Source organism: Sus scrofa, chromosome 15, assembly GCF_054392235.1.
Source record: "Sus scrofa isolate SSC_HxYL_T2T_F1_AM1 chromosome 15, Sscrofa_HxYL_maternal_Yorkshire_Landrace_v2.0, whole genome shotgun sequence".
NCBI classification, from domain to species: domain Eukaryota; kingdom Metazoa; phylum Chordata; class Mammalia; order Artiodactyla; family Suidae; genus Sus; species Sus scrofa.
In genome coordinates this window covers 28,761,104-28,788,321 of record NC_139397.1, presented here as the reverse complement: position 1 = coordinate 28,788,321, position 27,218 = coordinate 28,761,104, and the positions used below count along the sequence as shown (strand labels likewise).

General features: G+C 39.5%; 1 protein-coding gene across 9 annotated transcripts in view; it reads left to right on the top strand.

Annotated features, from left to right (window-relative positions):
* Positions 1–27,218, top strand: part of THSD7B (thrombospondin type 1 domain containing 7B) — a 960,849-nt gene that overhangs the window by 253,960 nt on the left and 679,671 nt on the right. The gene's annotated exons all lie outside the window — the stretch shown is intronic.

Sequence of the window (27,218 nt, the reverse complement as noted above, 5' to 3'; positions counted from 1 at the left end):
CATCAAACTCCTAGAAGAAAACATAGGCAAAACACTCTCTGACATCAACATCATGAATATTTTCTCAGGTCAGTCTCCCAAAGCAATAGAAATTAGAGCAAAAATAAACCCATGGGACCTCATCAAACTGAAAAGCTTTTGCACAGCAAAGGAAACCAAAAAGAAAACAAAAAGACAACTTACAGAATGGGAGAAAATAGTTTCAAATGATGCAACTGACAAGGGCTTAATCTCTAGAATATATAAACAACTTATACAACCCAACAGCAAAAAAACCAATCAGTCAATGGAAAAATGGGCAAAAGACCTGAATAGACATTTCTCCAAAGAAGATATACAGATGGCCAACAAACACATGAAAAAATGCTCAACATCACTGATTATTAGAGAAATGCAAATCAAAATGACCATGAGATACCACCTCACACCAGTCAGAATGGCCATCATTAATAAATCCACAAATAACAAGTGCTGGAGGGGGTGTGGAGAAAAGGGAACCCTCCTGCACTGCTGGTGGGAATGTAAACTGGTACAGCCACTATGGAGAACAGTTTGGAGATACCTTAGAAATCTATACATAGAACTTCCATATGACCCTGCAATCCCACTCTTGGGCATCTATCCAGACAAAGCTCTACTTAAAAGAGACACATGCACCCGCATGTTCATTGCAGCACTATTCACAATAGCCAGGACGTGGTAACAACCCAAATGTCCATTGACAGATGATTGGATTTAGAAGAGGTGGTATATATACACAATGGCATACTACTCAGCCATAAAAAAGGATGACATAATGCCATTTGCAGCAACATGGATGGAACTAGAGAATCTCATCCTGAGTGAAATGAGCCAGAAAGACAAAGACAAATACCATATGATATCACTTATAACTGGAATCTAATATCCAGCACAAATGAACATCTCCTCAGAAAAGAAAATCATGGACTTGGAGAAGAGACTTGTGGTTGCCTGATGGGAGGGGGAGGGAGTGGGAGGGATCGGGAGCTTGGGCTTATCAGACACAACTTAGAATAGATTTACAAGGAGATCCTGCTGAATAGCATTGAGAAAGAGTGGGGGAAAAACTGTAATTGCAATGTATACATGTAAGGATAACCTGACCCCCTTGCTGTACAGTGGGAAAATAATAAAAAATAAATAAATAAAATAAAAAAAACCTGAAAAAAAAAATAAGATGGAACTCAACTTTAAAGGGAAACCGTGAAATGGATTACTCAGCCCTTAGGGTACATTGCATCTTTTTTTTTTTTTTTTTCAGAAGCAATGCAATATTTTATTTTATTGTATTTTTATTTTGTTTTATTTTTTATTTCCCCAATACATTTTTTTTCTACTGTACAACATGGTGACCCAGTTACACATACATATATACATTCTTTTTCTCACATTATCATACTCCATCATAAGTGACTAGACATAGTTTCCAGTGCTACACAGCAGGATCTCATTGCTAATCAATTCCAAAGGCAATACATGCAGACATTGCATCTTTAGATGTCAACTTGTGAAATGTCTCTGTTCATAAAACAGAGTTTAGGATGTATTGGACAACCCAAAGTGTTTGGTGTATTTCTTTAGTTCACCAGATAAAGTATGGTCTCTTGGCATAAGATTAAATTTGACTATGCTCTTTTATTTGATGTGGTTGATTTCTCTGTGTGAGTGTATGTGTGTGTGTGTGTGAGAGAGAGAGACCGTTCAAAATAAAAAGATCTTGAATTTTCTACAAGAGCTTATATTATAGAAAGCCTTTTATTTGCATGGACATCACATTTGTAGAAAATTTTGTTTCACTTAGATGAGGGGTACCATAGTAAATACATCATTGTTTACTACGGAGGAAGTGATAGTTCATACATTGCACCTGTTGTTAACCACTGGAGATGTGACATCCAAGTGGTCTTTCATTCATTCATTTTTGAATTAAGTCCTTTTTCCATAGCTATCTGCAAATGACAGTGTAATTTCAGTTATTTGACACATCAGCCTGGTCTGTTCTTAAAAGTAAAAATGCTTCCAACAGTCTCTAAACCTAAAATACCATGTGGGGCTTTTTGGTTCTGCAGACAGTCAAGTACAAAAATAACTTAAAAATCATGAGGATTAAGTTCCTTAAGTCTTTGATGTGCTATCTGGCACTGGATTTTAAGACCTAGATTAACAATAACATAGGACAGATGTTGAGTGCCTGAGAGTAAAGATAGAGGTCCATGGTTTCCTCTTGGGACTCTCCCAGGAGCGTGGATGTAGATACTTCTAAGTGGACGTATGTGCTTCTAAGACATCTTAGACATTATCTCTTATGGGGCTTATCATACTGGGTTATCACTGTTTGCATACCTTGAGTCCTTGAGGGTAGGGATTCTTTCTTTTGATCTTTAAGTTCTCCACTGGGATTTCTCAATCTTGGGGCTATTGACACTTGGAACCACATCATTTGTTGTTGTGGGTTCTGTTTCATGCATTGCAGATTGTTTAACACCATATCTGGCCTCTGTGGACTAGATGCCAGGACACTCTCCCCACCAGTCATGAGAGTCAGAAATGTCTCCAGATGAGGACCAGCTAAGTGTCTGGCACATAGTTGATATTTAGTAAATCCATTTTGAAAAAATAAGTGCAAGTATTGAAGTCACATAAAGCAGTAACATCTCTACCAGAGAATCCAGAAGTTTATTCTGGGTTCCATTGGCTCTGAAAGTACCATTTAGTCATGTCAGAGTAGAAACGCAGCTCTGATTTCAGTTCTGTTATCTAACTCTGAATACATTGTGGTGACTTTCTCTACTGTCCTGCCCTTCCCTCCCATCCTCTTCATGGCTCTGCCTAAGGACTTTTAATTGTGTGATGCTGTCAGGCTGCTGACAGCAGGTCATCTCACTGTGTAGACATCTCCATCCATCTCATTTCAATTTAAGTAGTGGTGGAATGCTTCACAACCAGATACAGAGCCATGCATGAACACCCTCAGAGCCGGCAGAGTTGGAAGAAACCAGATATTGGTAAAGCGAAGATAAGGCCCCTGCTTGGGTTATATGTGTGCTGCAAAATAGCAACATTGTATTCATCTTCATATCTAAAGGGTCAGTAGATAGGTCTAAGAATCTCATCTTCACCTTTTAACTACATGATTTGAGGTGGTTCAGCTAAGTCCTCTGACCTGGTGGTTTCTCACTGATAAAATTAATAGTCATATCTTGTTACAGATCTCTGCTACATTGTTACAGGTCTCTGCTCCATTCAATATTGGGACACTTAGCACTTTATTATAATTTTCTTTTCATTATTGCACTTTTGCTGGCCATAAGGTAGGTAAGGGGTAGGCTCATATCTCTGTCACTCACCAGAGTTTGGGTTATTATATCAGCACGTGTTATTCCTGAAATACAGTCATGAAAGAGCTTTGTAATAGCATGTGCTGTATGAATGTTAGTAATTGTCATTTGTTCATTCAGTAGATGTTTAGTGAGCACCTACTTTTCAGAGCCAGGTTTAGCTCTCTCTAGATCCAGAAATACATAGAGCAGGGGATAAAGTTCCTACCTTCATGGAGCTTGCATTCTAGTGGGCCAGGACATTGATAAGAACTGAAATTTCTATTAATTATCTATTTACCTACCTATCTACTTAACTATTTACCTAATTTCTGATAGTTGTAAATGGGTAAGTACTATGAAAAATATATAACAAGATGGGGTGTAGCTGATAAAGGGAACTATTTTATAGAGAGTAGAAAGGAAAGGCTTCTCAGGAAGAAATGAACATTGTGATTTTTATCATTATCATAATCAATACTATCTTCAGTGTGATGCTCTCAGTCTTTCATTAGGAAAGCTTGTACTTTGAGTCAATTTCCTAATAGTGATGCTGAACTATTTACATTGTCTGAACTGGTTCCCTAGAGACCAATAGTAGGAAATGGATTTGGGGGTGGATCTTATCATTTTTTTATCATCTATTTATATATATATATTTCTGCTGTACAGCATGGTGACCCAGTTACACATACATGTATACATTCTTTTTTCTCACATTAAGTGTTCCATCGTAAGTGACTAGGTGGAGTTCCCAGTGCTACACAGCAGGATCTCATTGCTAATCCACCCCAAAGGCTACATTCTGCACCTATTTCCCCTAAGCTGCCAGTCCCTCCCACTCCCTCCCCTTCCCCCTTGGCAACCACAAGTCTATTCTCTAAGTCCATGATTTTCTTTTCTTTGGAAAGGTTCCTTTGTGCCATATATTAGATTCCAGACGTAAGTGATATCATATGGTATTTGTGTTTCTCTTTTTGACTTAATTCACTCGGGATGAGAGTCTCTAGTTTCATCCATGTTGCTGCAAATGGCATTATTTTGTCCTTTTTTATGGCCGAGTAGTATTCCATTGTGTATATATACCACATCTGCTTAATCCAATCATCTATCAGTGAACATTTGAGTTGATTGCATGTCTTGGCTATTGTGAATAGAGCTGCAATGAACATGTGAGTGCATGTGTCTTTTTAAAGTAGAGTTTTGTCTGGATAGATGCCCAAGAGTGGGATTGTGAGCCTCGAGTGAATCAAACATGTGGCCTTATTCAGCAAGTGTCTGCATAAGGAAGCTTTACCTCTAAATTTAGAACTAAATTTCCATACTATTTATTTCCTCAACATCCCTTCCCTCCATTGTTTTTCTCTCAGTTGGTGTAAAGAATGCAACTTCAGTGAGCCACTTTAAATCCTTTTTAATCTCTTATAGCAGGCTTCTCAACCTTGGCACTTTTGACAATTTAGGCCAGATACTTTTCTGTTGAGGCAGGGCCAGTTGAGCATATTCCAAGATGTACAGCAGTATCTCTGACCTGTACCCACGAGATGCCCTCCCTCTAGTTGTAACAATTGAGAAAGTTTGCAGTCATTGTCAAATGTCCCCTGAGGGCCAAAGGCAACCTCACCTGAAAACCATTGCCTTATAGGAAGCTTCTCAGTCTTTCTAACTGTTGTATGTAGTGCATCCTGCAAAGGCTTTTGCTGCCTCACTTGTGTTTGCTTGTATAGCAAGCAAATGAGTTCTTTTCTTTTCTCCAATCATTTTGAATCCTGCCTATCATTTAAGACTCAGCTAGAAATTTACCTACAGCACAGAGCCTTCTCCATGCACTACAGCCTTTACCACCTCTTCTACTACTCAATTCCTATTCTGAGGCTTTTCCGTTTGGTCATTCCCATCTTCCTCCATTAGCTGAGCCCACGTGGTTTAAGGCTTAGGTCTTTTTATCTCAACTAGATTATAAATGATCTCTGAAAGAGAGACCATGGCTTAGTCACCCCTGTGTCTTCATAAGCATCTAGAAAAATACTCTACCACCCACCCCATCCTGAACCTAGAGAAGTGATAGATAACATACATGGTATTGTCTTTATACCAATCATTCATTTTGGAAAAATATTATTTTTTTAATATACCCAACACCTAATTCCAGCGTAACAAATACTGAACCATGGAAGTTCAGTAACTGATGCTGGAGGAACTGAGCTTGTGGAAATACTTTTTCTAAAGGAAGATAGTGATCTAGGGTGATCCAGAGTTTGGAGAGTCAGACACTTTAAGTAATAGTCTTTTGCCTCAGCAATAAGGCTCTTTATGCAAAAGATGGTTATATAACCATGTAGGACCCTGAACTTGATGATTTTTGGTAACAAGGTACTAAGGAGCTTTGAGGAAATATATGGAAAGGGGCATCCATTCAGGTAAATTGTGCATGTGTCTTTCTAGAAGTTGATGGTTTGGATTAACTCTTGAAGGGAAGGTACATATGTCTCACTGAAGAAAAGCCTGCATGTTCAATTCTTGCTCTGTCTGAAACTTATTATTCAAAGTGTATTAGTTTTGTTCAGTAAATTCAGTATTCATGTCGCATCCAGGTAATTATTGAACATTGGAGAGCCAAATTCAAGGTCTTTCTAATGACATTGAGATGTGTAGGACAACCACGGCTTTCTAACGTCACCTTCTGACATTTCTAGTCTCCTGATGTGTGTATTCCACTTGTGTCATGATTAATAGCCTTCCCTCTGCTTTCATATGCACATTTAAAAGACTGGGTAGGGATTTCTGAAACATAGAACTATCTCATGCTTCTCCTAAATAAATTCTTTTAAGCTGTAAGGTGAATTGTATTATTTCCAAATACAACAACTGGCGTCCAAATACAAATACTGCCTGTGGCGTAGACTTACCTAAAAAATGTCCATGTGGTGAAGAACGCCAAACCCACTCAGACAGATTCATCTTAGCCATTCAGGATCCAGCTGCATGAAATGAACATTTGCTAAATTCTTTGTGAGCCTACAGTAAGGGGCTAGGTTATAACATTATAATTATTTTTTTGTTTTAGGTGATCTATATGTAGCAATTAAATCCTAAATACAATCTTCTGTGGTATTCCCATGTAGAGCATCCTCTTTTGGGGTACATATCACTTCACAGACCCTTTTTTGGTTTGTTTTTGGGCCATGCTCATGGCATATATGTGAAAGTTCCCAGGCCAAGGATGGAACCCGCACTACAGCAGTGACAATGGTGAATCCACAATGGTGGATTCTTAACCCACTGTACCACAGGAGAACTTCTCACAGACCCTTCTTTAAGATCCTTCTCCAGCCTTACTCTCTGCCTCCCTCCAAGAGGGGTCCAGGGTGTGCATGACTTACCAGGACAGAGCTGGGTACTCAGATGGTCTCCTGGGAATTAGGGATTGTGATTCACAGAAACTAGTTAGTCTCTTCTAGTAACTAAATGTTAACCTGAAGGCCATGGAGAGCCACAGTTTACCAAGTTTGTGCTGGACAAGCAGAGGATGTGGAGGAGAAAATAAAGCAGAGTTTGGGGCTCAGAGCCTCTGAGAATAATTGCTTTCCACCAGCTTTCTAGTTTCTGCTTCTCTTCCTTGGGGAGACCTGACCACAGGTCTTGCCAGCAGTTTCCATGTCATCATCCTCATTCTTAAAATAAGTCATCTTCCTTAGCTTGTGCTTGTTGAGGGGTTTCTGCCAGCAACAGAGCCTTGAAAGAAATTTCCTCTGTGTTCCTGATGAGGAAAGGGAAATTCAGAGAACCTAGGAACTCAGCCTTGCTGCTAGGATGTGGCTGAGTCAGGATTCAAGCCCTGAGCTCAGTATTCAGATGTCTTCGCAACTACTTGCTTGGCTTTACTTTCCATTTGAACAGATTAGTGTGTCAGGAAAGAGTTTTACACAATAGATGTATTGTCAGTGGTCTTGCAACCACACACTTGTGTGATGGCAGTCCTTTTGGTGGTGCTGCTGTATTTGTGTGCACCTGGCCTCATTGCTTAGGACTTGTTTCCTCCCCTGCAGGCCAGTAGCTACAGTGCTCTTTGGGGCTTTTCCACTATAGCTTAGAGCCATGCCTGCTCTCTTAAAGTCATTCTTTCCCTCAGCTTTGAGTTTTCAAATATTATCAACCCTGGAGTACTTTTCTTTGGTCTGTAAAAATTTAAATGCCTGCCTTAGCTCAGGATGCTGTAACAAAATAGTTATAGTCTGGGTGGCTTAGACAACTGATATTTATTTCTCACAGTTCTGGAGGCTGGGAAATCTGAGGATCAGGGAACCACCATGGTTGAGTTCTGGTGAGGGCTAGCTTCTTGGCCGGCAGATTGCTATAGGGGAAAGAGAGAGAGATAGAGAGCAGAGAGCAAGAGAGTTCAGTGATCTCTGATCTCTTCTTATGAGGTCACTAATCTCTTCATGAAGCCCCCACCCTTATGACCTCCTCTAACCCTAATTCTCTCCCAAAGGCTCCATTTCCTAATATTATCACATCGAAAATTAGGGCTTTAACATATGAATTTTAGGGGGGAAATAATCATTCAGTCCATGACAATATCCTGGCCTGGAAATAATCTATATCCAGTAAGGGAGAAGTATATTCCCTATTTAATTTCCATTTAATGTCCTCATTAATTTACAGGAACACATATCACACAAGTACACATTCACTCCCACCACATCTAGTTCTTTGATGCTTTGTCCAAGCTTGTTTGGTCCCCCTTCCAGGCTCCCCTTCCAGGCTGCTCAGCATGCATCTCTCCCTTATCTGCTCTCTCAGGGGCTTTACCTGATGTTTGTACTCATGACAACAAGAGCTGCCCTGGCTCAAGCATGAACTGCTCTGGTCAATTCATCAGAGTCATTCAGAGAATTTGGTCCTCTGCCATCAGACCTCTGCCTCCCTCAGTCTTCATCTCAAGCCATTTTCTTCTTGATTTTTTTTTTTTTCTTTTTTCTTTTAGTGCAGCCCTTGCTACACATGGAGGTTCCCAGGTTAGGGGTTGAATTGGAGCTGCAGCCGCCAGCCTATGCCACAGCCACAGTAACGCTGAATCTGGGCCGTATCTGCAAACTGTACCATAGCTCATGGCAATGCCAGATCCTTAACCCACTGAGCAAGGCCAGGGATCGAACCCACAACCTCATTGTTCCTCATCGGATTCTTTAACCACTGAGCCATGGCAGGAACTCCTCTCCTTGATTTCTTTGTTCAGTTCTAACTAGACATCTTCTATTTCCTTAACTACTTTATTCTCTCACTTCTTATCTCTGGAACTTTGACCATGTTTTTCTCCAGCCCAGAGCACTTTACCTGCCTAACTCCTTCTCACATTTCTAGGCTTAGCTTTTCTGAGTCACTTTTCTCTCCTACTTCTGGTACCAAATCACTACTTATTAAAATTACTTTTAGAGTATCTGTCTCCCTTCATATAAACTCCCAAAGGGCAGTGACCCTATCTCTTGCTCACGTTTGTTTACCCATAGACTATCACCAGTAGAGTCCTAATGATGATGCAAATCTCATTAGAGGATGAGTAGAGGATGCAAGTCTCATTCTATCACTAGGTATCTAAGAAATAAGGCCTTTATTTATTGCTAGGAGTCAACACAATTTTTGACTATAACTCTGATGGACTGTTAGGGAATTCAACTTTGTTAGATTTGGTTATGATAAAAATTGGAGTTTTTCTAGTTATCACTCATTGTTCACAGAGATTACTGCTGAGACATCTGTTGTTTCTGCAGCTTTCTGGTGTTTTGGTGTCAAGAATGGGACTAGAAATCCTTGGTGAGGATGGATACCTCAAGGCCTTCTGAGTGCACTTCCCTTGACATATAACATTTCATATGAATTTCATTCTTCTTTGACATACCGTAATCTCTGCCTTCCTGGGTACAGTCGGTGTCATAAGAGCTGAGTTTTTATTCTAGAAGCAAAGACCTTTCTTGTACCATTACTCCTACTTTAAAGAGTTTCTTTGTAATTTCAGGAAACCTCTCTTTGCCTCCCCCCTCTCTGATTCTTTATCTCTCCCCTAAACACCAGCCACTCATGTTTTCTTTCCCAAGTAGACTTTGGTGTCCTATAAATTTCAGAATCTGAACTACTAGCACAAGAATTGGTTCCCCTTCCTTTGAAAGTACTGTAGGACTTAATCTTCAAAACCTCCCAGGGAATGAAGAGAAATGGAAATATTTGTGTTCCCTTCTTCTAACATAGCAGCGAATGGTAAAACAAAATAATTAAATTTGCATAATAAAAGAGCCGGAGTGTCCGTGTTCTGCTACACTAACATTTGTTGAATGCTTAGGATGTGTCAGACACTCTGCTAAATGCTTTACATAGAAAATCACATGTAATCCTCTCAAGAACGCTTTGAAGTAGGTAATAACCTCCTTTGTGAGGAAACAGAAGCTCTGAGAGGTGAAGTTATGTCCTAAAATCACTGAACAGGATTTATGCCCAGCCAGACTCACCTCAGAGTCTGCAGCCTTACTTTGCTGCTGTTTCCCTTCCACAGACCGATAAGGGTTTGGTGTATGAATAATTAGATGATAAAGACCCTTGAGAGCTTTCCTAACCAACTAATAATAAAGGTAAATTTTTATAAGCAGTATTTTGCAAACTGGTAGCCCTATTTTTATTTCCTAAAGTAAGGAGTAATAATAAATACGAGAGTTTCAGAGTATATAAGACTATAGTATCCAATAGACTTTGGGAGACATTTTTGACAAGTGTCATCTGTCACCATCTCTCTCCAACTACATCTTTCAGAGAGCTTCAATTTTGACCTCAGTTCATAATGATGGTGCATATACTCTTCTTACTCACCTCTGTGGTAAGTTGGACAAATACTGACACCTGAGTGTGAAACCCCTCACCACTCCACCCACCTTTCTGGAGAGACTGTTCCACAAGGCTCCCACCAGGGAGGACAGCCATAGTTATTCTCAGGTATAAACTGTTGATTCTCATGGGAATCATCAAGGTTTATTTAATTACACCAATTCTCTGTACTTACACCAGGATACATCCTCTGAGAATATTAAATGGTAGAGGAAGAGTGTCTAGACATGTTAATTCACTTTAATGTTATCTTGCAGTGTAAATTAGACCACACTTCTGTAGATGGGCTCCTTAAGTCGGAAACCACTGGTCTTTCATATCAGCTTCTCCATTAATCAAAGACATAGTGTAAATTCTTTTGCAATTAGTTTTCAGTATTGAGATTGATATGAAAGACAGTACAGGCTTATAATACATTACCCCTGAGTACTTGTGGCCAGATGCTTTTTAAAATACAGATGTTTTAAAAAGGTAATAGATTGCATGTACACTTTGTTACAGTACCAGCACGCTGTCTCAACCAGCCATAGTGGTATTTCCACAGCAGAATATGATTATTCACTTCGAGTGTCAGTTTCCGTCAGATTTTTCTGCCAAGTTTGAAGATCAGGTGGTGCCCTCAAATGAGCTGCAAAATAATTTATTTTCCTATCTCTCTGGATATTAGCATGTAGATGAGAGATTGTGGACTAGTGGTGTGTGTCCACAGTTATTAACCTGAAAGAAAAAAAAAAAAGTGCTAGAACTTGAGGCAAACCTGGGATTGAAAGAAAGGGCTATGTGTATTGTCAGTCTGTCTCTCTTTTTGTAAGACAAATTTAATTATTAGATGTGGTGGAATCAATTTGAGGAAGGTATTGGAAGAGAGACACATGCCTTTGAGAGAACAAGGGAGAAAGGACAGCTATCTGTTAATCTGGCAGAGAGCTTGGGCAAACGGCTGGTCTGGGTGACGTGAACAGAGGTGGGACCTGGGAGTACAGGCTGGATGCTGTAGTCCTCCTGTCATCACAGGGGCCTAATGTCATCTGTTCAGTGTCAGAGGGACAATGTTTGGATTGGAAATGGCAGATGAGGGTGTGGGAAACAGACTGTCAAGCAGAACAGCAGCACGGAGGAGGAAGCTGAAGCCTTGGTTCCTGGTCCTGAAACATTTGATGTCAGGACGTCCCTTATGTTCTGTCAGTTGTACAGGCCTCATTAGTGTTGAGGGCCCTTCTGCACTCAGTGCCATATGATGTCTTACCCTGCACGATGCTTTTGTGGTTGTTTCATCTCTTGTTTGAGAAGTCACACAAAAGCATGTTTAAGTTCTAAATATCAAAAAGAAATGTCCAATTCCTTTTTCTTTAAATTCTGAGCAAATGGATTCAACATTAATGTGCACCTTAGCTTGTACCATTATACATTTATTTACAAAGTTTCTGCTGAGAAGCAATGAAAGAAATGATTAACATCTTTGAAGCCGAAGAAAGGGCGTTTGTGTCTTATTTTTGTTTTAACTTTCTTGGGAGTAGATTCTTCCCTTTCTTCAGTCAGGAACTCTGATTTTTTCTCAGTATCTTTAGATGTAGATCTGTGCTTCAGTATTGAGAAAGTGAGTCTTCAATTCCCTTTCTGTTAAAAAAAATATTTTTTTTCTTAAAATATATGGGAAGTGCATTTTCTTTTATATTAAAATATTATTAAGTTAAAAATATCATACAGATAAAATCTTAAGCTTTGGGAAAATTTCAAAAAATATTTAAGAATATTGTGAAATAGGACAACACAGTATACTTACCTCTTACTGTGTTTCCACGCAGGGTAGGAACATTTTTAAGATTTCAAAACAATGATTCATTGATAGGTAATGAGGTTACAAAGATGATAGCAGGTAGAACCAAATACACCCAAAGAAACTTCATAAGAGCATCGTAGTAAGACTGAAAACAAGCTGAGTTTGTCTCTGGAAATGTACATATCTATGCTTTAAACATTGGGAACTTTTGGATACACACATGGATTCACAAGTACACATTTATGTTCTTGGAGTGATGATGTCATCAAACAAAATATAGTTTCTGGAAAACCCCTTTGTATATATACAAGTGCAGGTTACAAATTTGCAGGGAATTCATTTTGTACTGTGCAAGAGACCTAGTCTATAGAGCAAGAAAACAAATAAAATAAGGTTTATTATTTTAGTGAGCTTTAACTTACTGTGCTATTTTGATAAGTGAGATTGCTCAGTATTTACCATTATTAGCTAAGTAATGCAATAATTAATATTAAAAATAACATAAGGAGTTCCCGTTGTGGCGCAGTGGTTAATGAATCCAACTAGGAACCATGAGGTTGCGGGTTTGGTCCCTGCCCTTGCTCAGTGGGTTAACGATCCGGCGTTGCCGTGAGCTGTGGTGTAGGTTGCAGACACGGCTCAGATCCTGCATTGCTGTGGCTCTGGCGTAGGCCGGTGGCTACAGCTCTGATTCGACCCCTAGCCTGGGAACCTCCATATGCCGTGGGAGCGGCCCAAGAAATAGCTAAAAAGACAAAAAAGAAAAAAAAAATAAGTATGATGTTATTGTTATCTGGCATCCTGTTTTTTCTTTCCAAAATCTTCTATTCAATTCTCTTTTTATTTCGTCTGTGAATTATTGCAAGTTTCCTCTTATTGTGTACAAATGTGAATGCAGACTCTTTTTTTCTGCAAATATACTGCTTTTATGGTTCCCAGTATCTTGCCATGCCCCAAACTCAGTGGGCTAAAGATTTTAGTCTCACTCTCTCTTCTTCCCTCTGCTCCTTCCCTGTCCCTGCCTCCACTCCAGTAAACCACTAATTTTCTTTTTTGGCTACACCCTCAGCATGTGGAAGTTCCCAAGCCAGGGATCAAACCTGCACCAAAGCAGCGACCAGAGCTACTGCAGTGACAACACTGGATCCTTAACCCCCTGTGCCATGAGGGAACTCCAAAATATTTTAATACTTTTTATGAACAAACTCTGAAATTCTCTTAAATATATTATTATAATTTCTATTCCCTCATTTTATCTCTCATCTAACACCTTCCAACCCATCCTCTAGCCATCCCCAGTGTGACATCTTCTCCAGGGAGCTATTCCTGACACCTGTCACCTCTTGCCATTCTAACCAGTGCTCCATCCTCTGTTCTTTGTATCACCTTGCACGCATCTCTGTCCAGGAGTTACTCTATTTTCTTTGATTGTTGATTGATTTGATTCTTTCCACCATCCAACTGAAAATTCTTATTTATGTCTCCAATTTCAACTCAATACTTGGTACTCAATATATACTTGATGGATAAATGAGAGAGATGCCTATATGTTCTGGTCACTGGCTGAAAAATCCTTTTGTGGCTCTCAGTTACCCAAGGAATACCTTTTAGCACCTAGGCGTGACAAAGCAAGCCCTTATAACCTATCCTTGACAGTGTCTCTAGTATGCCACTCAACTATTTTTCAACCCTCTGTATACTTTTCTAATTCTTTGCCTTTGCACATGAGTTTTCTCTGTCTAGACAGTATCACCCTACATCCTTCCACCCCATGCCTTGCCTCTGACCAGGTCCTTTCCACCTGGTAAACTTTTATACATCTTGCAAACCTACCATAAATGATGTATTTCTGTGAAGCCTGATAATTATTTGTACATATTTCTACCAAATGCACTTAAATGACTATATTGTGAACATCTTTAACTTATTGTTTGTTATATCATAGTTAAGATCGTGATGTCTATTAGATGTTCTGTTGAAGTAAGAACTAGAGAAAACCCCCCCACCCCGGCTGAAAAGGCAGCTACACACCTGTCAGCAGTTTTGCTCTCCACATACCACCCTTCTTGCAATCATGTAGCAACTACGTTCCTTATGTCCTTGCTAGCAGCCCTGCTAATCGTGCTCCAAGCATTGCTTATCACATACTATTATATATAAAATAGATAGCTAACAAGGACCAAGTATAGCACAGGGAGCTATATTCAGTATGTTGTAATAACCTCTACTGGAAAAGAATCTGAAACAGAATAGCCTATATACATTATATATATGTATGTATATATGCATATATTGCTGTATACCTGAAACTGTGTAGATATACATATATACTGTATATGCATATATTGCTCTATTCTTGAAACAAACACACCATTGTAAATCAACTGTACCTCGATTCAAAAATAAAGATTTTTTTAAAAATATTTTAAAAGCAAAAAGAACAGGTCTCATTGTGGGCAGAGGGAACAGCCTGAGCAAAGTTCTAAGACTCGGCCAGGCAGTGTCTGAAGGAAGCAGGTAAACCAATGTGAGTGGAGGGTGGCTACACGTAAAGCCAGCAGGCAGAAAGGTCCAGGTGGTGGAGGGCCTTGAGTGCTGGACTGAGGGGCAGTTGACTTCTTTCCAGAACTGCTCAGCTGCTGCAATCCCTTTGGACAATTGTGCCTGCTGATTTTCTCACACCGTGATCCACTTGCTGTACATTTAAAAGAAGCCCGCCCCACCAATGGGAACACACATGTGAGGAGCACAGTGCGTGAAGCTGTGCCAGGCCTCCCATTATTCCCCAGAGAAGCTAACCGCCATACTCACCAAGGACAGCAGAGCCCCTGAGCTCTGCACAGCCCTCTCCAGGGCTCCAGTAACACAGACCATCCCTGCCTGTTACCTCTGGCTCTACTGCATGGCGCATAGCTGGTGCAGAGAGGAGCCACCATTTCATGTCATCTTCCAATTTCACCTGTCAATTTATCAAAGAGAGGGACTTTCTGAGCAGAGCTTCGGCTTCTTATAAATGCATGCCATCACCGCTCATCACGCTAAACTCCATTGTTTGTGCAAAAATAGGGTTTGGTGTGGAAAGCTGTAATCAAAAATAATTTACTTTTATTTATCTTATTTTTTTTTTGAAACAAGCAAGTTTTGGGAGGACAGGTACATCTTGTCTAAGAGACAAAGTCCTGTGAGCTGGCTGAGGAGCTGTCTGAAGAACAATGCTTCTCTATAAGCAGTTTGTCACAACTGGTTAGTTTTTAATACTATGGAGGTTTCATTATGTCCTTTGGAATTGCAGAGTGTTTAGAGTAGATGTGTGTTTCTTTGTAGAAGGTATGCTTTCTGGGAGTAATATTGTGGGGCCATTTTCCTCTCTAATGCCTCAAATTCGGCTCTATTTTTAGCCACTCTAGCACCAAAGATGATCTAGAGTCACCTTGTGTACTGCTTTAGCCACTGGCTACATGTGGCTATTGGGCACTTAAAATGTGGCAAAGTGACTAAAGATTCATTTTTTTTTAAAGTTCAGTTAATTTTTCAAATTTAAAAACTGGTATTTGGAATTCCTGCTGTGCTCCAATGGGATTGGTGGAATTTCTGCAGCACCAGGACACAGGTTCAATCCATGCCCCACACAGTGAGTTAAAGGATCTGGTGTTGCTGCAGCCACAGGGTAGGTTGCAACAGTGGCTCCGAACTGATCCCTGGCCCAGGAACTCCATATGCTGTGGTGTGGCCAAAAAAGGAAAAAATAAAAACAAAACCCTAATATTTGATTCAGTTATTGAGACTTTCTGTTATTGGATATACTTGTTTATGTGAACCTCCTTTTATTAAAATTAAAATTTTTGTGTTGTAAATTTGCATGCAGTAAGAAATAGGACAGAGGAATCTCATGTCTCTTTTATGCAGTTTGTCCAATGATAACATCTTGCAAAATTACAGCACCAGATCATCAGCAGGATATTGACATTGATGTTACTGGATTCAGAGCACTTCCATTACCACAACTATCCCTGATGTGTACTTTTCTACTCTTCTAGTCACTTCCACATCCTCCATACACCCCCCATCCCTGACCTTGGCACCCACTAATCTATTCTCCTTTCCTACAGTTGTGTCATTCCAAGAATGCTGTAGAAATGGAATCACATACGTAGAATCTTTTTGAGTCTGTGTTCTTTCACTTAATTCATTTGAGACTTATCAATGTTGTTTCCATACTTCAATACTTAGTTCCTTTTTATGCTAAGTAATATACCACCATTGGTGTAACCATTGACTTGTTGAAGGACACCTGCAGTTTTTCCAGGTTCAGGCTATTATGAATAAAGCTATAACAAACATTTTTATACAGATTTTTGTGTGAACACAATTTTTTATTTAAATGGATAAATGCCAAGGAGTGCAAGGTCATATAGTAGTTGCATGTTAGTTTTATGAGAAACTGCCAAATTGTTTTCAGGGTCACTGTACCATTTTGCATTTCTATCACCAGTGTATGAGTGAGCCAGTTTCGTTGCATCTTGGCCAGCATTTAGTGTTGTCACTTGTCACTATTTTTTGTTTTATTCATTCTGATAGGTATGTAGTGTGTGTCTACTTTTCCAACTGTAAAGTTTATGAATTCTACATAGAAATCACGTAGTGAAAGTTTAGCATCCAAAGTGAAATATGCATAAGTATAGAATCTATCCTGGATTTTGAAGACTTGGTACTAAAAATGTAAAATATCTCAACATTTTTTTTATATTTGATAACATGTTGAAAGGCTTATGGGATACATTGGCTTAGATGAAATATATTTTTTGTAATTAATTTAATCTGTTTTTTTGTGGCTACTAGAAAATGTCAAATTACGTGGTGGCTCACACCATGTTTCTATTGGCAATGGTGGTCTAGACTAATTGGATCACAGAGCCCACTGGGCCTCTTGATGGAGGACCTAATTTTATTTATTGCAGGAGTCAATAGACATATTCTGTGAGAGGCCAGCTGGTAAATATTTTAGACAATGTGTGCCGTAAAGATACATAAACTTTATGTTCTCAGAGCCCATCTGGTGGGAACCAGTGCCATGTTGGGAACTGCCATTAAGGGCTGGGACTGAAGAGGGAATGGCTGCTCTGTGGGACGAGGCTCAGGAGGAAGTCCAGTGGCTGCCCCTACCTTTTGCATCTCCAGTCTACCACAGGTGCCTTGCAGGGGGTGGTCCTACATCAGAAAGGGAAGCTGAGAAATGTGGTACCCTACAGCGCAGAGCAGAGCCTGGGATGCATGGGGAAGACACCTGAGAGCAATGCCTTTTCAGTGCACAGATTAGACCTAAAATTAAAGGAGAGTTCGGAGCTTTGAGCTAGCCTAGTGCCCAAGAGCAGCATTTTGTGCCACACATTTCCTTCCTTCCTGGCACTCTTTTTAGTGGTTTTGCTATTTAATCCCTCAGGGAAGATGGTTAGTCAAGAAAGAATAAGATAAAAGGCCCGAGGACTAGAGTCTTCCGATGGAGTTATCAGTTCTGTCAGTAAATCATCAGGAGCAGGGAAGATGTGATGGCAGTGATGGAATGTGACCTGGCAGTGTGTCGCTGAAGGAAGTGTGACAGTTTTTCCCCTGGGTGTGAGCCACCCATATAATATGAGATTGGAAAACAGGAAAAGAGAATTTCAATCCAAATTCAACTAATGGACAAGACATTTTTCTTTCTCTCTCTCTCCTATTTTTCTTCTTCCTTTACTATCTGAAATAAGGTAAAACCTCAATTTTGCTTCAATCTTTTCCCGAGTTCCAAGAGCTGAGTTTGAAAGTGTAAAGGAAAAGGCCATTGATGGTATATGGGTTCATCTTTGAAATGACAGCCATCCATTGAAGAGTCCCTTCTTTTGTCCTCACTGTTTCCCGTATGGGTGTTTTCCAGACATTGATAACATTCACTTATTTGCATTTGTTTAAAGAGAGAGATTGCTCCCCACCCCCTGCCTTTTTTATATGTATTTCTGTGGTGGGTAGTGTTCCTGAACTCAAGATCTATTGTCTCACTTTCTTCTCAGGACAGGCTTTCCTGACTGTAGATGGATTTGGGGAGAACAGTCTAGGTGTGTGTGGCCCAGGCCCTTCTGGGCTGGTTTCTCAGAAAGCATGCACGGCCATGTTCGGGGTTATGTGTTTAGGGTCCTCACTACGGTGTCAGCCTGCTTTGGTTGAGAGCAGCCTGTGACAGGGAAGGAGGTGGGGCTTAGTATTAGTGAGGGTTCTTAGTTGAGCATCTAAATTTATATCCTCTAATCAGCATCCGTGTTCATCATACATGTGCTATTTAGATCTCTGTGTAAGTTGCTCCCTGAATTTGTTTTCTCAGTTGATTTAAAATTTAAAAGGAAAAGGGAGATGTGGTATTTTTCTCTAAAACCTCCAAAATTAAGCAACCCCCCCTTCTTAAAATAGGGATGACCTGAAAGCCAAAAATCATGTATTAGCATACCTATATTAAAAGTTGGGAGTTCCCATCATGGCTCAGCAGAAACAAATCTGACTAGGAACCACGAGGTTGCGAGTTCGATCCCTAGCCTTGCTCAGTGGGTTAAAGATCTGGTGTTGCCGTCAGCTGTGGTGTAGGTCACAGACAGGCTTGGATCTGGCATTGCTGTGGCTGTGGCTGTGGCCGGCAGCAACAGCTCCGATTAGACCCCTAGCCTGGAAATATCCATATGTTGCAGGTGCGGCCCTCAAAAGACAAAAAGAGAAAAAAAAAAAAAAAAAAGAAAGTTGATATTTGGAGTTCCTTCTGTGGGTTAAGAATCCTACTACAGTGGCTCAGGTTTGATCCCTGGCTGAGTGCAGTGGGTTAACAGATCTGACCATGGCTGCAGCTGTAGCTTGGAATCAATCCCTGGCCCAAGAACTTCCATATGCTGTGGGCACAGCTATAAAGTTTAAAAAAAAAGTTGATATTTAATACATAACCTATATAAGGTACTCTGATAAAAATACACACACATGTAATTCCTAGTTTGCTCACACTCAGTTAACTGAACATTCCCCCAGTTTTCCACATCTCAGTAAATAACATCATCATCCACTCAGCTTTCCAGGTCAAATATATAAAAATTATTGTTTTTTCATTTTTTCTTCATCCACAATATCCAATCTGTGGATATTTTCTTCATGCACAATATCCATACATGAGCTGTTTCCACTCTAGCTTCAAGATACAGACCAACCTGACCATATCTCACCATCAACAACACCAGCCTTTCAACAAGCCACCTTCACCCATGACTAGAGTCCTACAGTAGCCTCTTGTCTGATTTTTATCCTTCCATCTTGCTTCTTTCTGTCTTAAATGCTTTAAAGCCATTCTCCATGCAGCCAGAAGAATGAACTAGATCATTGATGTCATTCTTTTGCTTCACACATCCCCAAGGTTTCCTGTTAAACTTAAAATCTCTCTAGTATCCTTACAAAGCCAGAAAGACTAAAACACCAGCTAGCTCTGTCTCTCTCCCTTTTCTCTCAATAATTTTTCCATGCTGTCTTATTTGTTCTTCCTCAAAAGCATAAAATTGGTTTATACCTTAAAAGTTTTCCTTGCTATATTTTTTTGCCCCAAATGCCTGTCCCAGAGATTTTGCCAGCTACTCCTTCTACAACTAAAATGTAACCTCTTCAGGGAGTTCCCGTCGTGGCTCAGCATTAATGAACCTGACTGGTATCCATGAGGACGTGGATTTGATCCCTCGCCCCACTCAGTTAGTTGGTTAAAGATGCCGTGAGCTGTGGTGTAGGTCACAGACATGGCTCGGATATAGAGTTGCTTTGGCTTTGTGTAGGCCAGTAGCTACAGCTCTGATTTGACCCCTAGCCTTGGAAATTCCATATTCCACAGGTGCAGCCCTAAAAAAAAGACCAAAAAATAAATTAAAAAATAAATAAAGTGTAACCTTTTCAGAGAGACCTCTGATCTTCATATCTCAGTCACCTCCAACTAATTGGGATAGAGTTTTATTCCTAACCCTGTTTTTGTTTTCCCCTAGAACTTTAATATTTAGACTCTTGTATGTGGGTGTGGATTATTTAGGGTAGGCTAAGTGGTGGTAACAAAAAGATCTCCAAATAGTTTCCTGGTTCTGCTACTGTAGAAGTTAATCTATTGTTTGTGTCATAGTTCAAGGTATGTATGTGTTCCTGTTTGGCAGATGAGTCTCCTCCACATGAGGCTTTAGGGTCCCAGATGCCTCTCATCTTGAGACTCTGCTATTCTCTCAAGTCTGAAGTCAACAGAAGAAAATGAGTGTATGGGAAGAATGCTCGCTTCTTAAAATGTTTGGTCCAGGACTGGCCCATATCATTTCTTTTCAAATTATTTTGAAAGTAACTAGTTACATGGCCTCACCTACTTGCAAGGGGATGGAGGTGATGACACTGAGGACTTAACTGGCACGCTGTCCCCAGCAATTCATATAATAATATACTACGGAAGGAGAGGAAAAGTTTTTGTTAGAAATTAGACATCTCTGCCACATCTGCTTCTCTGGACACAAATTTCTGTACAAGGACTTTTTTTTCACATAGAACATAGCTCATGTCCTCATTCAGCAAGGCAACTCAAAGTCCCCTTTCAGATACTGTGTTCATTTCAATGTCCAGAATCTCTGAGTCATGCTCAGTTCTCTCGATCAGGTCGAGATGTGATTCCTTGTGTTCTGATGATCTAATTGAAAGATGAGCTTAAATAAAAGGGTAGAACAGCGACCACATACGTACCACACAGTTCCCACTTAGTAAAGGGAAGACTGAGAACCATACGATCAATAGTGCAGAACAATAATGGAAACTTTGGGACAGGGATTTTGAAGACTCTGCTTTTCCATGTAAGGTTTTTCCTAGTTAGAAGCTAGATTGCATCTGGGAGCAAATCCCTTCTCCATTGTTCTGTGCGGTTCTTTGTTTTGCCTTCTTAGAAGCTCTGTCCTTGTTCAGTTTCTTCCATGGCCACATCTGCAGTGAGCTTTAGGAGTCAGTCTTAAGAGAATCCATGTAATGTAATGCAACTTGCTTCCTGTCCATGAGAGACCTTAGGGAGACCAAGGATTGCTTTAAGAATTTGAGAGTCCAAGCCTCCTTAAAGGCCAGGCTTATTGTTTTCTTGGCAGGAAAGTTCCCTAAAAACTTATTAGCCTTTTGATATATTTGGTTCCAATCAGTGTCATGTGTCTATAGCCCTACCCACATTTTTTCTTATATATCCATTTTGAAATTGCTTTTGGTTCTTTGCTTCCTCAAATTCATCCCTCTCACCCTTGGCCTTATGGCAGCCACCTGAAATAATATGTATGAGTTGGAAATAAATAATAAGCTTATTTTTGTTTTTAGCTGAGTCTGTTTGTTTAAATTAGAATTTTTAATAAGCATTAATCCTTATTTTTATTTCTCATCTCCTCACATTTATGGTCATTGACTATTTTTCTCTGCATCCCAGCAAAGTCCTTTAGTTTCTGTTTGCTAAGCAGTCAACTTTCCCCTGAGCTTATTAGTTTTTGTTTTTTGTTTTTAATAATACATTGGAAAAAGCAGTAACTGTAGCCTAATACAAACTGATACTCAGAAGTTATGCCCCTTGGAACCAATGGCTAAGTAGATGCTTGGCTAGCCTTCCCTGTTGTTGCAGGCAACAGTGTTCTCAAATATTTCATAGCTGTATAATGTGCATCTTCACATTTCTAGCTGGTGATATCTGTTTCATGCCACTCATTGGTTGGCCAATAAATCGACATCACATATTTAGGTTGTTTTCATGGCAACACCCAAATCAAGGTACCACGTTCTGTATTATTTAGGATAGTGCCAGCTGCTATAACAAATAGCCCACACAATATAATGACTTAGTCCATAGATGACTATTTAGCTCTCATGAAGCCATCCAGGGCTTGTCTTCCTGGTTGGCAGGCATCTTTCCTCTAAGTAGTGATATGGAAACTCAGACACATTCCTTAAGGAGGCTCCTCTTTTTCTTAGGACTTTGTTATTTCCTTCATTCAGATCACAGAAGGAGAAATAAGTGGGGGTTGCACCCCACACATGATTCCTTGAAGCCTTTGTTCAAAAAGTACACAAATCTCTTTAGCTCACATTCAGTTCGCAAGATGTGGTCGAGTCATGTGGCTGTATCTATATGCACAGGGGGCTGAGAAATTGAATCCTGGCTGAACAACTGTTTATCAGCGACAAATATCTTCTACAAAAGAGGAAATGTATGCTTTGGTGGACTTTTAGCCATCTTTGCTACATGCATGCATGTGCTCAAGTTTCTATCTTGATTAAAATATAAGCTCTACATGCCCAGGGGCATGTTTGTTTGTTGGTATAGTCCCAGAACACAGAGAAATGTCTTTATTAAACTAGAAACTCAATAAATATTTGTAAAAGGAATGATTATGATTAATAAATTGGATTCTGGGGTTCACAATTCTGATGCTGATGTTTATTGCAAAGTCAAGGTAGTTACTTCAATTTCCCCATCATCAAAGAGTGAAATCACATTGTTTACCTCATAAAGTGAGGGCCAAATTAGGCCTCATAGCATTAGTTCCAACACATAGTAAACATTCTCACTGAATGTTAGTTATTATTATTATTTCTATAACTATATATATTACGTATCTATCCCACGTACCATACCATGAAAATTTGAGGATAATTGAATAGAATTTCACTTCTGGAATTAAAACAGATTTTGCTATTAAAATAGTTGTTTTTGGACCTAGGTAGGAGTTTGATATTAAAACAGTTTACTGTTGTGATTCACGAATTTAGAGGATTATGTTCTAATCTGAAGCAAATTAAGAGCCTCAAATAGGAGCATATATAACCATAGTTCTTAGATTGTCATGCTGATTAAATTATCTAATAAATGGCAGAAATCTCTATTATCCTCTAACTGATTATGGAGGAGATGCCTTCTAGATAAAATTTCATGGAAAATTTAAATTATTGACAAGTTAATAAAAAAATCAGCTGCCTTAATAAAATATATCATTTGAATGGGAGAAATTCATTGTTGTTCCAGAACACTGATGTTATATTATCTTTGCAACACATTCAGGAAATGAGAGAACATCCAAACTTTCAATTATTCAGTAAATGTTTATTTAACACCTACCATCTACATTCCATGGTTGTGGTAGACATTGCATTTATAGTGATGAGCTAGAGAGATTATAGCCTAGAGTATCTATAAACAAGTAAGTGAGCAAATGAAATTCCAGTTTATAAATGCCATGATAGGAATGAATACAGCATAAGGTATCTACTATAGGTATGGGGTTCTGGATAGTTTTCCAGAAGAAACTGTATCTAAGTTCAGACCACAAAAATAAGTAGGACCTAGTCAGATGAACAAACCTTTGGCTCCTTCTGATGACTTAGAACTGGCTTTTTATTTTATAGTGAGTTATATTAAAATATAGAAAAATATGCAGCTCTATTTATACATTTTCATATTCCATCAACTAAAGAAACCACAGTTATTTGTCCAGTTTATTTCTGTGTAAACGTTATGTAATTGAAATAGTACAGTATAAAATATTTCCTGTTTTATCACTAAGAATAATGTTAGAAGCATTTTATACTTTATAAGCATTGTTTTAATAGTTAAAAGATAGTTCATTTTGTGGATACATCCAACTCCTACCTCATTATTGTACATTTAGATTGTTTCTTTTTTTTCACATTTTAAAAATCACTAGCAGAGTTTCCCATAGTGGGTTAATGATCTGGCTCATCTCTGTGGCATTGGTGGTTCAGTCCCCACCTGGCATAGTGGGTTAAGGATCCTGTGTTGCTGCAGCTGTAGCGTAGGTCGAAGGTGCAGCTCGGATTTGATCCCTAGCTCAGGAACTTCCATTTCCCATGGATATGGCTAAAAAAAAAAAAAAAAAAACCCACAAAAACCATCTCAAAAAAAATCACTGGCGGAGTTCCCATCATGGCTCAGTGGTTAACGAATCCGACTAGGAACCATGAGGTTGCGGGTTCCATCCTTGGCCTTGCTCAGTAGGTTAAAGATCTGACATTGCAGTGAGCTGTGGTGTAGGTTGCAGATGCTGCTTGGATCCTGCGTTGCTGTGGCTCTGGCACAGGCTGGTGGTCACAGCTCTGATTCAACCCCTAGCCTGAGAACCTCCATATGCCATGGGAGCCGCCCAAGAAATGGCAAAAAGCCAAAAAAAAAAAAAAAATCACTGGCAATTACTAACTATTTTAAAGACCTTCAAAGGTATACAGTTGTATTTGGTTATGATATGGCAAAGTCTACGGCTCCTAAGGATTGCTGAAAAATTAAAATTGAGGAAGAATTAATTTTCCCTGGCTACTACGATTGTACAAGTAGAATCTTCTGCTATTTACAGTCTCTCTAGATCATTATTCCAGAGTCAGTGTCCTCTTGTGTGTTCTTCTGTGTTGTATGAACCAAGAAGTTCATCAAAATGTTACTAGTATTAAAACAGTTTATTGTGGGATTTCTTGGAACCCTTTTTTTTATATTGTTTTTATTTCAGTCTACCAATATATAGATAAATTATGTACTGAATTAATACCAAAAAATGAGTAATGGAATATCCATTTCTGGTCTTCTTTGGTAAAAGAAAATCATTCAAGTCCTGGGTATGCATCTTTTTGGAAATGATACCCTCTCAAACATCCTGATTTCCAAAATGTTTCACAGTGTTACATGATCAAAAGCAAGGCTTTGGTTATTTGGCTGTAAGCTCTAAGACGGTCAGAGGTTTCTGGAAGCAAGTTCTAACCACAGTGCCCTCAGACAAGCTGATCCCTGCTCTTTGTGTGAAATGCTGGCTAATCTTCCTTCACTATCCAGACCACTGCCTGCTCCTGGGGGAGGAGTATGAGGCTCAGAGGCAAAGCAGTTCCCACTCCCCTAAGGGCAAACAACCCCTCCACAAACCATTTTTTCCTGTATTCTCTCCCCTCTGGGAAGACAGGGGTAATGAGACCTAACGATGCAAGTGCTTAGCTCACACTGAAATGGAATATCCAATTCCACCCCCTCACAATCCAAGCAAAGGGTGTTCTACCCTCTTCGCAATCCACTTCATCAAAGAAGAGCAAATTATTGTGCAGCCCAATCCAGCAACAGAAATGCACCAGAACACGGAGCTCAAGTGTGGTGTCTTACTCAAGACAAAGAGTTTGACAGTGATTGGAACCCTTAATATGCTAACCTACACTGTTAATCTCCAAGAGCAGAGGTATATCACTATGTTGCAGTTCCCAAAGTTATTTGATCCTGGTATCCTGTTTATACAGAGCTCCTATGGACTAGTGTTCCATGGAGCACTGGTTTGTAAAGAATGATTTATTAGAACTTTTAGGCAACCTGATGCAGGCTGAAAGATTATAGTGGCCAAGGTGGGAAGTGTTATGCCTTAATTCAATTCATAGTAGCCAAATATCTGTGCTCTGTATAAGACTGAGCTACATCTCTTGGGGTAGATGTTGGCATATGAGAAGCAGATCCTGACCTTAAAGTTTTAGTGTGTCAAAATAACTGTCTATCAAGGATTGAGTGGTCCCCAGCTGGTGACTTAACTCATAATGTTCTGTCTCTATCCAGGTCTTCCTCCAAAGACAAAAGACATCTCTAGCAGATATTTACCAATGATCATCAATGCTCCGCTTCTCTTAGAACAGCCTCATTGTAATAGGGAGGAACAAATTTTGCTCCATATTGGGTCTGTTTCTTTTGCTTTAACCTTTATATTCTATTGCTTTTGCTTTGAGTTAACAATGTTGCTTATAGCCTGAAATATACAGTATAGTCCGTTCTCAAGGCTTTAACCTTTAAGGGTATAATACCTTTCCATTCATATAGAGATAAAAAGTTGTAGAAGAGAGAATAACATTTGTCTTGTTGGAGGTTTACAGGAATGCTGTGGCCTGACCTACAGGGACAGCTGCAAGAACAAAGGATTCCTACACCAAGATGTTTGCAACAACCACCCAGGTCCCTCTCTCACCTTGCCTTTAAAAATGCCTTTCTGAAACATTTTGGGGAAGTTTGGGGTGCATGAGCAACCCATTCTCTTTGCATGACCCTTCAATAAACCTTTCTCTGCTCTAAACTCTAATGTTTCTGTATTATTTGGCCTCACTATGACTTGGGCACAGAAACTTGCATTCAGTGACATCATGTCTCCCCTATAATATATTAGGGTACTTAATATAATAAGCTTTTCACACAACTTGACACAAAAGTTCCTCCAGGCAGGTCCTAGTTGGCCTGGAGTCCAAGTAATAAAATACTCCCTGTATCCCATAATGTGTTTCTGAAAAATTACTTGAAAGGTAGATTTTTCAAAAGGTGTATTATAGTTGTAATGCATATTGGATCCATCTAATAGATCATTTTCAAAGCATAAAAATATCACATAATATGTCTAGTATCCTCTAACTTATCATTTTTAGTTTTCTTTTTTTCTTTTTTTCTTTTTATGGATTCACTGAGACATGTGGATGTTCCTGGCCTAGGGCTCCAATCAGAGTTGCAGCTGCAGGATACACCACAGCCATAGCAGTGCAGGATCCAAGCCACCCCTGTGACCTACACCACAGCTCATGGCAATGCCGGATCCTTAACCCACTGAGCAAGGCCAGGGATCAAACCTGCATCCTCATAGACACTACGTTGGGTTCTTAACCTGCTGAATCACAACGGACACTCCTAATTAGGCCTTTTTATAAATATGATATTCATGTTTAGCAAAATTAAGATGATATGGCACACTTGGGAATAAGCCACAGTGGGTAATTGGAGTTATCAGAGGTTTTGGATTTTTTTCCTTTATGCATTGTTTTTGTGACCATTTCAGATGAAAATATCTCTAAACTGTATTCATGAGTCATTGCCTTATTCAGCAGAGGTCAGTGTAGAATTTATTTTATTCAGGTTCATCATTATGGAACAGTTACTAAATGCTGAATTTCAGTTACAGTAGTTATTATATGGTAACAAACACCCTAACATTCAGGGCCTAAATCAATAATTTTATTATTTTATTTGTATCTGTAGATCAGCTAGGTGGTTCTGCTTGTCTGGGGTAGTCCCGGCTGATCTGGGCTGGACTTGCTCTTGCGTCTTTGGTCAGTGGAAGGGTATGCTGGAAGCTGGCTCCCCTGAGATGGTTATAACTCATAAGATTTGTTTCTGTTCCACA